Raw genomic sequence first — 6,036 nt, forward strand, 5'->3', positions numbered from 1 at the left:
TGCTTGGGCTTCGGGTGCCATACAAGAGACAGCATATTGCCAAATCCAAGGGAAGGAAGATCTGCCCCTAGGTGCTCTTAGTTTCCTTCTGAGGGTTAAGAATTTTCGCTCTTAAAGTTCATTCTTGGATCCATGTAGAGTTCATTTTTTATAGGGTGGAAGGGAATGCTCTGACTTCACTACTTCGTAGGTGGATATCCGGTTTCTCAACACCGTTTGCTGGAGACACTGTTTTTGCCTCATTGACTGATCTTGGTCTCCGTGTTCGAAAACAACTGACTGTACATGTATGTATTCCTTGATTCTCAGCACTATCCCATTGATCCATATGTGTTGGTCTTCTCTGCTCATACCTTTCGGGAAATACTATAATCTCGTACAGAGTTTTTCAAATTCTTAGGATTATTTGCATAGAAGATCATGTCATATATAAATAAACTTTTTCTTCTTCCTTTCCATTTGTGAGCTTTTAGTAACTAATCTTGGATAATTTCTCTGACCAAACTTCCATGACATTATGGAAATGAAGTGGTGGACATGGGCATCCTTGACTTTTTGGGGATTTTAAGGAGAAAACCCTCAGTCTTTCACCACAGAGAATGATATACATGTGAGTTATATTTCATAAATATCCTTTATCATAATTTTTAAAGAATTATTTATTTATTTATTTATTTATTTATTTGAGAGCATGCAAGCCCAAGAGTGGGGAGGGGCAGAGGGAGAGAATCTCCAAGCAGACTCCCGATTGAGTGCAGAACCCTCCCTGGAGCTCAATCTGAAGACTCTTGAGATTATGACCTGAGCCCAAACCAAGAGTCAGACACTCAACCCACTGAGCCACCCAGGCACCTCTCCTTTATCACAATTTAACCTTCTATTTCTATTTTATTGAGAACACTTGTTATGAAAAGGTTTGGATTTTGTCAAAGCTTATCCTACAACAATTGACATGATCATGTTTCTTCTGGATGTGGTCTAGGACACTGATTAGCTACGTTGAACAGCCTTTGCATTCCCGGTGTAAATCACACTTGGTCATGATGTAGAGTCCTGTCAATGTGCTGCTAGATTCTGTCTGCTAGAATTCTGTTGAGGATTTTTGCCTCGCTCTTCATAATGGATTTTGGCCTGCAACTGTCTTTTCTTGTAAGGTCTTTGTCAGTCTTTGGAATCGGGACAATGCTGGCATTCTAGGGTGACGTGGGAAGTGTTCCCTCCTCTTGTACTTTTTTCAGACTTTCAGAAGGATTGGTATTCTGTCTTCTTTAAACGTGTGGGACAAATCACCAGGGAAAGCATCAGGTTCTGGACTTTCCATTCTTGGGAAGTTCTCATGACTGCTTCAGTCTATTTACTTATTAGAGGTCTGCTCAGGGTTTCCATTTCTTCTGGAGTCACTTTGGTAGTTTGTGTGCTTCTCAGAATGATCTGCTTCATCTCAGGGAGCCAATTGGTTGGTATAAAGTGGTTCCATTTTTGTCTCTTTGTCCATTTTGGTAAATCTGCAAAAGAAAGAACTGTTGTTTTCACTGATTTTACTCACGTGCTCTTCTCTACCATGTATCTCTGCCCTAATCTTCATAGATTCCTTTGCTCTACTAACTTTGATCTTCTCCTTCGACTGAACCAGGGGAACATTCTAACCGTTCCAGATGCCAGGCAGCCAGAGGGCCTTTGTCTAGGTCTGGGTTGTTGGGTAGAGAAGCAATACAGACTGCAGTGGATCAGGCTACCTGGGCAATTTCTACCTCACCTGGCATTCCAGGTTACCCCCAGACCGTCATTTCAGGCTGAAGCTCTCCTCCTGCCAGGCATGATGCCCAGCAACAGACTGACCTGACTTCCCATGAACCACTCACGAACTGAGGGGCCTTCTGTGCTCTAGGAACAAGCAGACTAGCTGAATTTTACCAAGGAGCACTGCCCATGAGCAGAAAACCTGCATAGCTCAGGGCACTGTCTTCTGTGTGCTTCCTTCACACCTTCCCGTGTGTGGGTCACAGCCACCTGTGCCCATGGACACCCTAGAGCACCCATTCACCCAGGGTGTCGGATCAGTGCCAAGTCAGCCCTTCAATTCTGCCACCAAACCCCCAACACAACACCCAAGACCAAAAGGAGCGCTCACTCCAAGTCCTGGGACCAGCTCAGATGCAGCCCCTACCTGTGCAGCAGGGACATCGCCTACCCGCTCTGCATGCTCCTCCAGCCCGATGGAGATGTGCACGACATTAGTGTGGGTATTGTCCCAGGATCCCTGATGGCCAGGAAAAGGAGGTGACTGTCCCACCCTTTCTCCCTGAGAGACATCACTTCCTGGAGCCTGAGTCCCCACTCCACAGCCACAAGGGGCCAAGAAGACTCACTCTCTAGCGGCTTCTGGGGTAGATGCTGACCGCGGTTGCCTTACACAGTCTGGTGTTTCTGCTGGCCTTCCTGTTCCTCAAGTTCCGGAGTTGACCTCCCAGTCGTCGCTGGAGACCTCAGGCATCATCTCAGCCTCTGTCAGCACCTCCCCCTCCTCAGCCTCCATCACATCTGTGGCAGCCTCGGACTCCCACGAGCGCCGTGTCTCGGGGTCTGCAACCACGGCTCCTCGCTGCCGCTCTCCATGCAGCAGGTGGGCGCTGCTGCCTCAACCCCATCAGCCTGGACATGAAGATCGGCACCATGACCAAGAGCATCCTGCTGAACTGGGCACGTGGGGCGTCCCGTTGGTCTCCTGACTCAGACGTCTCTGAGTACTGACCTCATTGGAACAGCTAGCTACTCTGACAAGAAGCCACCTCTGGACCGTCCAGGCAGCATGCCCAGGACTGGAAGGACGCAGACGACCACCACGGCCCCCACTCTACACAGGAGGAAACTGCGGCAGCCTCCTCACCCCCGGCTGGTGCTTGCGTGGTGATCCATGCTTGGGTGGGGACAATAACATTCCCACCAAGCTCCTTCTAAATCTTTGATGCTGTGGCTCTGGTAAGACTGCCCGGATTGTGTCCCGTGAACCCCCCAACCCGCAGTGTCCCCTGACTCCTTGCCCAATATCCAGAGAGCCCTGCATGATTTTGTCTAGACATGCTCCCCAGTGTGCAACCCTCAGCCCACTCCAGCCTCTGTAGGGCCTTCGTCCCCCAGGGGCCCGGCAGGAATTTGCCCCTCAGAACCCCTGCCGTCCCTCCCTATGACCCCCATCCAGGATGGCCTCACCTCCAAGCCTGGGCTCAAAGGCTCCTTCCTCCGGCTCCTCTGTAAGCTCAGGCTTTGGGTCAGATTGAGCTGGGTTCAAACCCACAGCAGGGCCATGTCACAGCCCTGTGACTGGCAAGCTCCTGTGGGAACTCCTGGGACCTCCGTTTTCTACTTTGGAGATGGGGTCAGGGACTCCCACCTCAGGAGGATGGGTTGGGGTTGAAAGCAGGGAGATGAAGGTGTTTGAGTGCCGGATTTTGGGGAAAGGGGCTGCTGCCAGGAAGACAGGGGGAGGGGATGTAGAGGAGGAAAAGGCGGCCTGACCTCCTCCCTGCCACACGTGTCCCCATCACCCTCCCCTGAACCCCCGCCATGCACTGAGACGAACACTGAAGTGGATCGTGGGGGCCAGGACGGCAGCGGGGGTATATTTTATTTCTCTCTAGTCCCCAGGTCTCCATGTCCACTCAGTCCAGCGGCCCTGCCTGGCGGACTGGGTCTGGCCCCCGGCCTAAGAGGACGTGAGGGTCACTAAGCAGGCAGTGGAGTTCGGGACACGGAGGACCAAGGCCACAGCCAGCCCCTCGGGTTTGTGCAGGCCTGCTGGCAGGTGGGGACCCGCGCAGGCGCCGTCTGCTGGGCCGTGTGCGCCTGCGCAGGTTCCACCTGCCTCCGACCCACCATTGGTGGGAGGGCCCCGCCCACCCAGAGTGCACCTGCGCCACGTCCACCCAATAGGTGGGAGCCGACCGGCCACGCCGAGACACGCTAAAGAAGTTCCTCCTCCAAGCCATCATGGGACAGTCGGCAAACTGAGGACAGGAGAGGCAGGGACTGGCCTGGGACCCACCAGCTGAGCAGAGGCTAGAGGAACAGGGAGGGTTCCAGCTTCTGAGGCCAAGCTTCACCTCGCAGGGCGTTTCCATTGGGAACGAAGGCCCCTAAGATCTGGGGGACCCCTGCCCACACTCCCATGGGGGCCCTTTCCTCTGGTCATCCTCGCACGGGCACACGTACGCACAAGGCTCTCTGCCTGCGCGCGCGCGTGCGCACTCACACACACTCACACACACACACACACAAACTCCCCAGGGGCGTCCAAGGGGGCGTGGACCCTGGAGGGAACAAGGGGGAAAGAAGGAGGAGGTTGGAGGCAGCTGGGCCGTGGGCTGTGGGCATTGTCTCCTGGGAACATGCCCGGGTTCGTAGCATGGGCCTCGGCGGAGACATGCCAGGCTGATGGCCAGGGCGTCCCCAAGATGCCCAAGGGCTGTCACAGACACCCACATTCTAGAGACAGCCCCCTTCCTACTCAGTTCACTTGGCTGGAGATGCTGCAATCCTGCTGTATCCCAATGTCCCCAGGATGTGGTCTCAGCAAAGCCGACAGTGAGAGCCGTTGCCTACACTGCAGACGTGGGGTCAGGTCCCACCCCTGACACCACTGGCCATTTGCCTGGAGGGGCCCAAAGGGAACACAGGGAGGCCCAGAGCCAGCCAGGCCAGCCAGACACCGCTGTGATCTGAACGTGCAGCCCAGCGCCCCTCTGTGTGTATTTGTGTGTGTGTGCAGAGGTCTCGGGCAGGGTAGCCCACCCTGAGCGGGAGCAGGGTGATGAGGGGCCAGATGCCTGGTGGGTGGATCATGTTGACACCCCGGGTCAAGGCTGGCTGGGTGGGACGGGGTGTGCTGGGGCGGCCTTCTTCTCCCCAGGTTTGATCCGGAGCCCTGTCAATACATGTCACTGTACCCCGGGCGCAGGGCTGTGCCCGCACGGGGCTGTGTCTGATCTGGGGGCAGCAGTGGGGCTGGGCAGGAGGACGGTGAGGACGGCCGGGCAGGCTGTGATGCCTCTGGGCCGGGCGCCGCTCACTGTCTTCGCAGAGCCCCATGGAAGTAATTGGGGACAAGCTGGTCAACAGGAGCCTCACTTGACGGCTCCCCAACGGGGGCACGTGCACCAGGCAGTCGGTAAGGGCTGGTGCGGGCTCAGGGGGAGTGTGGGCACGAGGGCGCTCCAGGACCAGGCTTGGGGAGGGCCGGGAGGGTCTCCTGTCCCGACGCCATCCGGGACACTGACGTCCCGGGGTGCCACGACGGCTGTGCCCCTTACGTGACCATGATCTCAACCCAAGGGGTCAGGGCTGCTCCCTTCACAGACACACACAAACAGACACACACGCCAAACACACACACACCCAGTCCTTCAAGCACACACACACACACACACACACCTGGTCCTTCACACACAGACACATACACCCGGTCCAGCCCCAGCCTTGGCCACGTACAAAATCACCCTTCACATACGTGGAAGATGATCCGAACCAATTTGGATATTCTGTTGCACTTCAGGACACGGACAGAAATAGTTTTGCAGTTTCTGTGTTGTGAATTGTCCCTCCTTTATCCACAGATCAGCCCCACCGTGAACCTGAGTGGGCCCTGCCGCTGGGGGCGAGCCAGAGGCTGTGGGCGGTCCGTGCTGACAGCCTGAGGAAGCTGGTGGAGCCGGGCCAGGCCCTCTCCTGTGGCCCCTCTCCCGGAGCACCTCCCAGAGGAACGCCTCCCCAGCCCTTCCCACACCTGCTGCTCACCAAGGTGAGCAGGGCCCCCTGTCCCGCCCGGAGGCTCCCCCTCACCTGCGGGCTGTGTGTCTCGGGCCTGGCACGTCCCCTCTCCGAACCTCAGGTGACGCCTGGGGACCCTGTGTGCCACGAGGCCAGGCCCCACACACGGGATTGCCGTCGGGCCTATTGGGACCGCTCCACGAACCTGGGGCCGGCCCACGGGGAGGGTCGCCTGGGGCTGAGGCAGTTCCTCTTCACCGTGAAGGAGCTCTC

This window comes from Mirounga angustirostris, unplaced genomic scaffold (assembly GCF_029215605.1).
Source record: "Mirounga angustirostris isolate CCGP_5_RB_7025 unplaced genomic scaffold, mMirAng1.0.hap1 SCAF_18, whole genome shotgun sequence".
NCBI classification, from domain to species: domain Eukaryota; kingdom Metazoa; phylum Chordata; class Mammalia; order Carnivora; family Phocidae; genus Mirounga; species Mirounga angustirostris.